Raw genomic sequence first — 10,547 nt, forward strand, 5'->3', positions numbered from 1 at the left:
TGCTTTTGCTTCTCTAGTTCTTTTAATTGTGATGTTAGGGTGTCGATTTTAGATCTTTCCTGCTTTCTCTTGTGGGCATTTAGTGCTACAAATTTCCCTCTAAACACTGCTTTAGCTGTGTCCCAGAGATTCTGGTACGTTGTGTCTTTGTTCTTATTGGTTTCAAATAACTTATTTATTTCTGCCTTAATTTCCTCATTTACCCAGTAGTCATTCAGGAGCAGTTTGTTCAGTTTCCATGTAGTTGTGCGGTTTTGAGTGAGTTTCTTAATCCTGAGCTCTAATTTGATTACACTGTGGTCTGAGACTCTGTTTGTTATGATTTCTGTTCTTTTGCATTTGCTGAGGAATGTTTTACTTCCAATTATGTGGTCAATTTTAGAGTAAGTGCAATGTGGTGCTGAGAAGAATGTATATTCTGTTGATTTGGGGTGGAGAGTTCTGTAGATGTCTGTTAGTTCTGCTTAGTCCAGAGCTGAGTTAAAGTCCTGAATATCCTTGTTAATTTTCTGTCTCATTGATCTGTCTAATACTGACAGTGTTAGTCTCCCACTATTATTGTGTGGGTGTCTAAGTCTTTTTGTAAGTTTCTCAGGACTTGCTTTATGAATCTGGGTGCTCCTGTATTGGGTGCATGTATGTTTAGGATAGTTAGCTCTTCTTGTTGAATTCATCCCTTTACCATTATGTAATGCTCTTCTTTGTCTCTTTTGATCTTATCTTTGTTGGTTTAAAGTCTGTTTTATCAGAGACTAGGATTGCAAGCCCTGCCTTTTTTTTTTTTTTTTCCTTTCCATTTGCTTGGTAAACATTAGTCCATCCCTTTATTTTGAGCCTATGTGTGTCTTTGCACGTGTGATGGGTCTCCTGAATACAGCACACTGATGGGTCTTGACTCTTTATCCAATTTGCCAGTCTGTGTCTTTTAGTTTGGGCATTTAGCCCATTTACATTTAAGGTTAGTATCGTTATATGTGAATCTGATCCTGTCATTATGATGCTAGCTCGTTATTTTGCCCATTAATTGATGCAGTTTCTTCACAGTGTTGATGGTCTTTACAATTTGGTATGTTTTTGCAGTGGCTGGTATCTGTTGTTCCTTATCTTGTTTTGTGCTTCCTTCAGGAGCTCTTATAAGGCAGACCTGATGGTGACAAAATCTCTCAGCATTTGCTTGTCTGCAAAGGATTTTATTTCTCCTTTATTTATGAAGCTTAGTTTGGCTGGATATGAAATTCTGGGTTGAAAATTATTTTAAGAATGTTGAATATTGGCCCCCACTCTCTTCTGGTTTGTAGGGTTTCTGCCAAGAGATCTGCTGTTAGTCTGATGGGCTTCCCTTTGTGGGTAACCCGACCTTTCTCTCTGGCTGCCCTTAACATTTTTTCCTTCATTTCAACATTGGTGAATCTGGCAATTATGTGTCTTGGTACTGCTCTTCTTGAAGAGTATCTTTGTGATGTTCTCTGTATTTCCTGAAATTGAATGCTGGCTTATGTTGCTAGGTTGGGGGAGTTCTCCTGGATAATATCCTGAAGCGTGTGTTCCAACTTGGTTTCATTCTCCCCGTCACTTTCAGGTACACCAATCAAATGTAGATTTGGTCTTTTCACATAGTCCCATATTTCTTGGAGGCTTTGTTCATTTTTTATTTTTTCTCTAATTTTGTCTTCATGCTTTATTTCATTAAGTTGATCTTCAATCGCTGATATCTTTCTTCTACTTGATTCAGCTATTGATACTTGAGTATGCTTCATGAAGTTCTTGTGCTGTGTTTTTCACCTCCATCAGGTAATTTATGTTCTTCTCTAAACTGGTTATTCTAGTTAGCAATTTGTCTAACCTCTTTTCAAAGTTCTTAGCTTCCTTGCATTGGGTTAGAACATGCTCCTTTAGTTTGGAGGAGTTTGTTATTACCCACCTTCTGAAGCCTATTTCTGTCAATTTGTCAAACTCATTCTCTGTCTGGTTTTGTTCCCTCGCTGGTGAGGAGTTGTGATCCTTTGGAGGAGATGAGGCATTCTGGTGTTAGAAATTTTCAGACTTTTTGCGCTGGTTTTTCCTCATCTTTGTGGATTTATCTGCCTTTGGTCTTTGATGCTGGTGACCTTTGGATGGGGTTTTCCGTGTCTGGACGTCCTTTGTGTTGATGTTGATGCTATTTCTTTCTATTCGTTAGTTTTTCTTCTAGCAGGTCACTCTGCTGCAGGTCTGCTGGAGTTTGCTGGAGGTCCACTCCAGGCCCAGTTTGCCTGGGTATCTCCAGTAGAGGCTGCAGAACAGTAGAGATTGCTGTCTGTTCCTTCCTCTGGAAGCTTCGTCCCAGAGGGGCATCCACCAGATGCCAGCTGGAGCTTTCCTGTATGAGGTGTCTATCGATCCCTGCTGGGAGGTGTCTCCCAGTCAGGAGACATGGGGGTCAGGGACCCATTTAAGGAGGCAGTCTGACCCTTAGCAGAACTTCTACGCTGTGCTGGAAGATCCACTGCTCTCTTTAGAGCCATCAGGCAGGGGCATTTAAGTACGCTGAAGCTGTACCCACAGCTGCCCCTTCCCCCAGGTGCTCTGTCCCAGGGTTATGAGGGTTTTATCTATAAGCCCCTGATTTGGGCTGCTGCCTTTCTTTCAGTGATGCCCTGCCCAGAGAGGAGGAATCGAGAGAGGGAGTCTTGCTACAGCAGCTTTGCAGAGCTGCGGTGGGCCTCTCCAAGTTCGAACTTCCTGGCAGCTTTGTTTACACTGTGAGGGTAAAACCGCCTACTCACACCTCAGTAATGGCAGACGCCCCTCCCACAACCAAGCTCGAGTGTCCCAGGTCAACTTCAGACTGCTGTGCTGGCAATGAGAATTTCAATCCAATGGATCTTAACTTGCTGGGCTCTGTGGGGGTGGGATCCCCTGAGCGAGACCACTTCCTGGCTTCAGCCCCCTTTCCAGGGGAGTGAACAATTCTCTCACTGACATTCCAGGTGCCACTGGGGTATGGAAAATAAACAAACAAACAACCCTGCAGCTAGCTCAGTGTCTGCCCAAGTGGCCGCCCGGTTTTACGCTTGAAACCCAGGTCCCTTGTGGTGTAGGTACGGGAGGGAATCTCCTGGTTTACGGGTTGGAAAGACTGGAAAAGCATAGTCTCTGGGCCAAAGTGCACCGTTCCTCATGGCACAGTCCCTCAGAGCTTCCCTTGACTAGGGGAGGGAGTTCCCTGACCCCATGCGCTTCCTGGGTGAGGCAACACCCCACCCTGTTTCGGCTCGCCCTCCGTGGGCTACACCCACTGTCTAACCAGTCCCAATGAGATTAACTGGGTACCTCAGATGGAAATGCAGAAATCGCCTGCCTTTTGCATTAATCTCCCTGGGAACTGTAGACTGGAGCTGTTTCCATTCAGCCATCTTGCCTGCCTTCCGGGATTTATGTTTTGAGAGAGTCAATCCTTGATAGATTACCTTGTACTTTTGTGGAGAGGATGTTATCATTGTCCCTGATTTAGGGGAAAATGCTAAGAAAATAAGTGATTTTCAAAACCTTGCCATGATGCCATCAGTAATGGAGTTTGGACTAGTACTGGGAATCTCTAGGTATTGACTTGAGACTGCATGCTTATAGGATGTCAGTTCTCTTCAACAGAAGTGTTTTTAAGCTTTTCAAAATTTCCATAAAATAAAATGGAAGGCAGTTTTTTCTTTTGAAGAAAATTTTAGCTGTTTTACATAATAGCTGCTTAAGAACTGAAAATAAAGCAAAACTACTTGTCTCAGTTTTGTTGTATAAATTGAGTGAAATAAACAACAAAAATAGCCGGGCTAGGTGGTGCACACCTACATAGAAGGCTGAGGCAGGAGGATCACTTGAGCCTAGGAGTCTGAATCCAGCTGGGTCAATATAGTGAGAGTCCATCTCTAAAAATAATAATAAACTTTAAAAAATTTGAAAAGAATAAAATAAGCATAAATGGGGAGAAATTAAAAGGAGACACTAAAAAATATGTCACTGCTCCCACATCTTCTCTGTACTCCCCCAAGGCGTAATTTTTTACTTCTTTTCACCTTTATTTCCTATGGAATCCCAGCCTTAACAATGGAAATTGGAAAAAGCAACTAGATACCATGGAGGAAAAAAAAGAACAAAGAAATACATTAAGGAACTAAAGAAAGGAAGGAGAGAGGAAGGGAGGAAGAAAGGAAGGAAGGAAAATATAAAAGAAAATCTGGATGTAGACTGTAAGTGGACTAACTTCCAGAGGTCAGGGCCACATGGGCTGAAAACATGTTTAGAACCTGATTTTACAGGAATTCTGCACGTATCTAGAAGGGCTTTTGCCAGAAAAGTGTTAAGCTTAACTACCATTCTGTTGTGAATGTTTTGTGATATAAGGTTATTTTAGTCCTGTATTCAAGGTCAAGAAATGTTTCTTTTTAAAATATAAGGGCATGAACCCTCCTTTGTCAAGTTCATTAACAGAAAATGATATCTTTATTATTTGTCAGTGGATTTCCAATCAATTATCATCTGATGCAAAAATAATCCCAGGAGGTAAGATTAAGTATTGTTTAAATCATGGAACCAAGACCTATAGTCAGACATGACCTCAATAATGCAAATGCGTCTGGGAATAGCTGGGAAGACAAATTCATTTATAACAACAGACGGTGTCAGGAGAAGATTAAAATATATATGCACCACATAGATGAAATAATTGTAATCAGGACAGCAGAATTACCACAATTGGAGAATTTCACTGAATAGCTGAATTTCATGTATAACACAATCAAATTTTCTGCCTCATTCAATCTCACCAGTGTTCATTTCCTGGATGTTCTGACTAATTTAAACTATGGTTAATTGAATACTGAAATATTCGGGAAACTATGACAAGAACAATTTGCTATGGACAATTTCCACCTGTACTCTCAAGACTTAGAAGCCATATGGATAGAATGAAATAGGTGAGATGAATCATATTTCACTAAATGTTTGCCACAAAATTAGTTTTTGCTTAGGAGGATATAAAGGAAGGGGCTATAAAATGCTAAGGTTAAAGCATTTGTTGAAAGAAGGTAATATAAATAGATACAAATTTCAGTGTTTGCTAGTAGAAAAGATTTCAAGCAATTTCAAAGTTGTAATCCTTGCATTTATGTGTTATTTTCTTATAAAGGGAATTTGCCTGTTCAAACTGCGCTTTAAAAACCAGTCATTCTTTTCATCATGCTAAATTAGAAAATTTTCCAGGAAAACCTCTTAAATGTATTAAAGTTAGAACTATTTTTTTTTAATGTAAAACAACCATCCATACTTGAACATTCACAGATTGATTCTCAGTTTTCATATATAGACAGATGATTTGAAAACACTGGATACTACAATCTATACATTTCCCCACTGACCTCCACATCCCCATCCCTTTACATTGTAGTTCTGCATTGCTGCCAGGAGACATCAGAACCATTTTACAATATAAATACACTGGAAGGAAGAGATTCCTGTAGAACATTAACAAAGAATGATATCTTTATTAATATATCTTTGCTATATATATATATTTGTAACAATGTAATATGTCTTTGTAACAGTGATATCTTTGTTAATTCCTACTACTTAATGTTAAGTTAATGTCATAGGACACTTAATTTCCCCAGGCAGTGTCATATCTTTGACCAAAAGGGATGAAAATATCAAATGTTAGACCTGGAAGTAACCTTGGGGTATCCAGGGGAATAACCTCATTATGCAAATAAAGAACCACAGCGGTCCATTGACTTCTTCTCACAGTGAATATTCTCACAGTGAATATTCTCCAGGATTCCATCATTCTCGGCCCATCTCTCCCATCCCAAGTCATTTTTGCCCTCTTCCCGCAGGTAGTCAGAAGACTAGAAGTGAATAGGTGAGCAGTAGATAGAGCAGTTTATAAGACAATGTTAAGACCATGATGAAAAGACATTAGAGGAAGCAGTAAAAAAGCAGTATGTGACTCTTAGAGCAGGTAAGTGTGCTTGCCCCATCAAGCCATGCATAGCTCTCCCTCCCCTAAGGATAGGACCTGACTATATGTTTGTCCTATAATCTTTCTACCTCTATGGCCTCTCTGGTGACTTAAAGGCACATTCTCTCTCCATCTCTGTCTGTTTCTCTATAAGATTATTTTCACTTTGACCATTGCCCTCATTTATTTACCCTCAGCATAATGACAACAGATTGAGAGTTAAAAATAAATCCCTTGTTTCCAATCTATTAAAAAAGAACTTAAATTAAAGGATGGGTCAAAAAGAGAAACGATATCACAAGTATTTTTTAAATTAACATTTTAGGTATTTTACTGATCACCTTTCCTTTAACTCAACTGTAGTTTCAGCTGAGAAAATTAATAAAACAGTTAGATGGGTGTTTCCTGATCTATTTCTTTTTCTTCTTTTTTTGTAGGAATTGATGATGTCTTGGAATATCTGCTTCAGGATGATAATGAAACTCATGATTTAGGGCAGAAGAAGCCATGGGAGGAACTTTCACATTTGGTGAGGCAAGTACAATTTCGTTAGGGCTTTTTGAAACTGCATTTGAAAACTCTTGAAAACTTGCTTATTTGTTTTGTGATTTGTGGTGTATATCAAATATTGAAAAGCTGTCAGTAAACAGGATGAGAAGTTCTCTTTTAAATACAGTCAGAGGCACTATAAAAACTAGCAATTCTAAACCTACTGCAAAATAAAAATTGCCCAAAAGAACTGTCATTCTAGAGTGCTTACATGCTCCTCTTATCAGTCAGCCAAGATTAATGGTAAGTTCAAAAGGTCTTCATATTGTTGCTTTGTCCATCCATCTTTCCACCTGTCTGTCCATCCATCCACCCAACGGTTATTGTGTGCTGGATTTAATGCTAGGTAGTATGTAAAAGTATTCTAGGCAGCCTACAGCAACAGCTTGCTCACAGGCTTCCTCTGTCTTCAGACAAGTCCTAAGTGCTTGATGACTTTTTTTTTGAGACAGAGTCTAGCTCTGTTGCCTAGGCTGGAGTCCAGTGGCACGATCTCGGCTCACTGCAAGCTCCGCCTCCCGGGTTCACGCCATTCTCCTGCCTCAGCCTCCCGAGTAGCTGGGACTACAGGTACCCGCCACCACGCCAGGCTAATGTTTTTGTATTTTTAGTAGAGACAGGGTTTCCCTGTGTTAGCCAGAATGGTCTCGATCTCCTGACTTCGTGATCTGCCCGCCTCGGCCTCCCAAAGTGCTGGGATTACAGGCATGAGCCTCTGCGCCCAGCCGATGACTTTTTAATAAAATATGCTACAGAGAACGTAAGGACAAAACATGTTCCTGACAAAGCAGAGTAAAATATGTGTAACTTATTAAGGCTCAACTGTGTCTGAATTTTTAGTGCTATGTGTTTTAAATTGTTTTAAGTGAAAACACACTAATAGATTTCCTTTATAAAAGTTCAGATATTCCAGACAAAGCAAAAATATCCTTTCTAAGCAGTGTGTTTGATGTGTGTCCTTCCAGACTGAAATATGTACATATACTTGGTTTTTAAATCAATAGACTCACATCATATGTGCTGTGCTACATCCACCTTTTTGCGCTTAATACGTCTGGGAGGTATTTCCTTTATCACTGCAGTTGTCCCAAAAATCTCTGTGGTTCCTAGGGAATGTACCTTTATCTTTTTTTTTAACCATCATATTCATGTGTCAGGCAGAAACAGAAGGTATAATAATATAGACCTTGCCTAATAGTGAATATTATGAAATAACTGTGCAGGGATTGCCAATTTTGGGTGGGGTTCCTTCTAAATTTTTGCTCACTTCTATTAAAGGGTTGAAGTGTTAGCAGACAAAAGTCTAAATATAGTTGGCCTGCACTGGAAGGTTAAAAGTACAGTTCTCCTAATAGAGTTCTTATGATCACTAAGGAAAACATCATCTGAACTTTATAGTGACCAACAAATCAGGTGAGGACAGGCAGTTCAGACACTCTAGCCATGAATTCTAAGGTGGATGGTAGAGGCTATACCATAATCTTTCTTTCTCTGTGATATAATGACTTTCATGGCTAATTAGATCTATGGCCAAGAAGGTCAATCTCCTGGATGTTAGAGCAAGCACATTTGTAAAAGAGAAATCATTTTAAACCCAGCAATAGTGAGTGCAAAGTTATTTCAATACTTTTTCTCCTCTTTGCAGATGGTTAATCCTATTTCTGTTTCACCAACTTATTTTATCTTGAAATCTTAATTATTTTCTAATAAATGACTGAGAATAGAGGAAGCTAGCTGGCCCATGTCCTCTGTTAGGTTTTTTTTTTTTCCGCCTTCTTTGCACACTGGTGAAAAGACGTTGATGCATAACTTCTAGAGATGCCATGCTTACTATGTCATTATAAACAGCTTACTCTAACTGGGACCCCACAACCACAGGGAAAAACATACAATTTTATTTACAAAGAAGACTGAACCCATTTTAACTTCTGTATCAAATCCTCCAAGTAGGTTGACTTCAATAGTTGTGTTCAGTCCTGGGTAGAATGTGGTCTCATTACACAACTTCACCACCAAATCCTAGTTCTCAATGTTATCTAAAGCGGCCTTCTTCCTCAAAGATCTCAGTCTCCTCCCAAAGCCCAGGGGAGCGTAAACAAATCCCTCTTTCTCAGGGTTACATGAAAAGCCAAGTCATCATCCAACACAATAAAATAAGCTGGTGAAGGAAAGAACCAATCAAATCTCTTTGATTCTGAGACTTAGGGAAAGCACTCACAAAACCTCATAGTCTGCCCGTCAGAGGGGAGAAAACGCTCCAATTAAATGGGAAGAGTACTCATTTTAAGCACTCTAAAATGTTAAGATTTAAAAAATACAGTGCTTAACGTTCTGTAGAGCTACAACAAAGAATATGCTAACCTTAGTATTTACACACCAAGCTTCTGCCAAGCCATTTTATAATGTACCTTAGAAAAATTTAATGCTTTCTCACGGAAAGACACCCCCTCCCTCCCCTGCTGTTGGCCTTCATGTTCCCAGGGCATGTGAATTGTATCCTTTTGAAGTCCAGGGATGCTGGTGGCTTGAAGGGAAAGCTCTTGCCAGTAATATTGTTGCTCCCGATGCTCAGAACTGTTGCTGCTGAATGGCTTATTTTCTATCTTGATATTTTCTCTATGTGACTTTGGCTGAATAGGCCACTTTTTCGTCAAGCTAGTTTCATGTGTGTTGTCTGTGTTCTAGAAAATGGAATTAACTACCACTTTCTAGTTCCATTTCCATGATCTTTACCTAAACAAAAGAACACCCTCTCGGCCGGGCGCAGTGGCTCAAGCCTGTAATCCCAGCACTTTGGGAGCCCGAGGCGGGCGGATCACAAGGTCAGGAGGTCGAGACCATCCTGGCTAACACAGTGAAACCCCATCTCCACTTAAAAAAATACAAAAAATTAGCTGGGCGAGATGGCGGGCGCCTGTAGTCCCAGCTACTCGGGAGGCTGAGGCAGGAGAATGGCGTGGACCCGGGAGGCGGAGCTTGTAGTGAGCTGAGATCCGGCCACTGCACTCCAGCCTGGGCGACAGAGTGAGACTCCGTCTCAAAAAAAAAAAAAGAACACCCTCTCTTTAATAAAACGTTATGCCTTTGCATTCCATTAAACCCTATTATTGGAAGTTTAAACTATTGATTCTGATAATATATATATATATATTCTACTTTTCGTGTGGCTGCAGAAATACTTTGCTGCTACTCTAATTATATGCTGGAGTTAGAATCCTCCCAGCTAGTTAAGGTTGGAAGGATTCTAGTTATGTTGTCTACTGTATTCTTCTTTGTAGCATAACTAGAGTACTGTCCACTGGAGTGAAATAATAGAAGCAGAAACTCAGATTTAAAAAGAAAGGAAAGAGAGAAAGAAAGGTTTTTAATAAAAGTTTATTTATTTATAGACAGGGTCTTGCCCTGTCACAGCGCAGTGGCACGATCATAGCTCACTGCAGCCTCAAACTCCTGGGCTTAAGTAATCCTCCCACCTTAGCCTCCAAGCAGCTAGGACTGCAAGTACATGACACTATGCCTGGCTAACTTAAAAAAAAACTTTGTTTAGAGATGGGGATCTTGATAAGAACAGCTCCAGTCTCCAACTCCCAGCACGAGCAACACAGAAGACTGGTGATTTCTGCATTTTCAACTGAGGTACTGGGGTCATCTCACTAGGGAGTGCTGGACAATCGGTGCTGGTCAGCCGCTGCAGCCCGACCAGTGAGAGCTGGAGCAGGGCAAGGCATCGCCTCACCTGGGAAGTGCAAGGGGGAAGGGAATCCCTTTTCCTAGCCAGGGGAACTGAGACACACAACACCTGGAAAATCGGGTGACGACCTCCGCAATACAGCACTTTAAGCAAACAGGCACACCAGGAGAATATATCCCACACCTGGCCGGGAGGGTCCCACGCCCACGGAGCCTCCCTCATTGCTAACGCAGCAGTCTGCGATCTAACCGCAAGGCAGCAGTGAGGCTGGGGGAGGGGCGCCCGCCATTGCTGAGGCTTAAGTAGGTAAACAAAGCC

The 10,547-nt window shown here is 40.8% G+C and overlaps 2 long non-coding RNA genes across 2 annotated transcripts in view; both read left to right on the plus strand.

Annotated features, from left to right (window-relative positions):
• Nucleotides 1-5,982, plus strand: part of LOC108519552 (uncharacterized) — an 84,266-nt gene extending 78,284 nt beyond the window's left edge. Inside the window, exons 2-3 of the long non-coding RNA XR_001882654.1 lie at nucleotides 4,803-4,949; nucleotides 5,805-5,982. This is a non-coding gene — a long non-coding RNA (uncharacterized LOC108519552). The remainder of the gene's footprint in view (nucleotides 1-4,802; nucleotides 4,950-5,804) is intronic.
• The window catches only part of LOC108519549 (uncharacterized), a 91,545-nt gene extending 85,028 nt beyond the window's left edge, over nucleotides 1-6,517 (plus strand). The window contains exon 3 of the long non-coding RNA XR_001882653.1: nucleotides 6,427-6,517. This is a non-coding gene — a long non-coding RNA (uncharacterized LOC108519549). The remainder of the gene's footprint in view (nucleotides 1-6,426) is intronic.
• Nucleotides 6,518-10,547: the final 4,030 nt, after the last annotated feature.

This window comes from Rhinopithecus bieti, unplaced genomic scaffold (assembly GCF_001698545.2).
Source record: "Rhinopithecus bieti isolate Rb0 unplaced genomic scaffold, ASM169854v2 scaffold_2435, whole genome shotgun sequence".
Lineage (NCBI taxonomy): Eukaryota > Metazoa > Chordata > Mammalia > Primates > Cercopithecidae > Rhinopithecus > Rhinopithecus bieti.